The following is a 1,317-nucleotide window of genomic DNA, read 5'->3' as shown; positions in this document are numbered from 1 at the left end:
CCATGACAACTGCAGCCACCAGCCCGCTCCGCGAGGCGGGATCGGAGGAGGAGCGGAGAGAGCGACTCGAAAAACACGTCCCGCTATTGGTTATCGGCTGCCATAAACGCTTGCATTTCATCATGACAACTTCGCCATCAATTATGTATTCAGAGATACCTGGGGGAAATAGTTGTTTACGCTCCATCTGCAAATGACTCTTCATTACGCCAAGAAAATTGGATTCAATCCAGAATAAATTAATTCTCAAAAACTGATGTTTTCCCTTCTTACCGAAAGACATCCGGCTGTGGTTAATCATACAGTAATCACGTGCTCGTGATCAATAATCTTTGCATCTTATTTTCGATGAAAGTCTTTGTTCCTTTGTTGTTCTTGATCTAAACAGGTGCATTAAAAATGCTCATTCTCTCTACTGTGGCTTAACGTTTGGGTTTTGTAAATGACATAAACACGACATGAGACTAAAAGATCATTCTCCGTGAAAATGAATAGCGACCGATGGGATTGAATGATATGTGTGATATACTGATATTATGCAGTGCAGATGAAAAACGATCTGTAAGTCATGGCTTGGGGTAGAGTGGCTTTTACTGGCTGATACTTGATATATAACATGTCCACAGTGTCATGAGTCAGCATCCTTTAAGAGCTTTACTGCAAAGTCCTTATTGCGGCTGCTGAGCATAAAGAGAAGGATTATATACCGCCCTCTGCTGTTTTTTTTTTTTTTTTTTTTTCAAAACACAAACAATATTTTACATTACATTGCCTTCACGTGTTTTATTCTAGGAACCTTAAGAATGTAATTTATACAGTGATATTTTACTTTTTTGATGGCCGACTAATTACTGGAAATTGTCTCGTAGGTTCTTTGTATAATGTGTTTGTTTCCTCACTCACATACCGGTCATCTTTATGCAGTGATCTCAGGAACATTTGCTCCACACTGAACTCTGCAGCTCCTACTGGATTTGCATTTTGTTTCTAGGACTTCTTGCTTGGTCGTATTTGTCTTATTTTTTTAGATTATTTTATTTTTGTTTCTTCTTCTTATTATTATTATTATTATGCAGAATGCCATCTAGTCATGTCGGCTGCCAGCAGCATGACCACGTCTGATCAACCTCCTTTATTATGCAGTGACAAGTTTTCAAGACTTACAAGGTTTGCTCCTCAATAACGTCCCAAAAGCGTTTACAGACTTAATGCAGAGATACCAAACACTTTGACTATTTAATGACCCTTATAGTGATCTTTAAAACATGTAGCCTATTTTTCTACATTCCACTTACATGCTATAATTTAGGTGTTTTC

This window comes from Puntigrus tetrazona, chromosome 7, assembly GCF_018831695.1.
Source record: "Puntigrus tetrazona isolate hp1 chromosome 7, ASM1883169v1, whole genome shotgun sequence".
NCBI lineage: Eukaryota > Metazoa > Chordata > Actinopteri > Cypriniformes > Cyprinidae > Puntigrus > Puntigrus tetrazona.
This window is presented reverse-complemented; position numbering follows the sequence as displayed.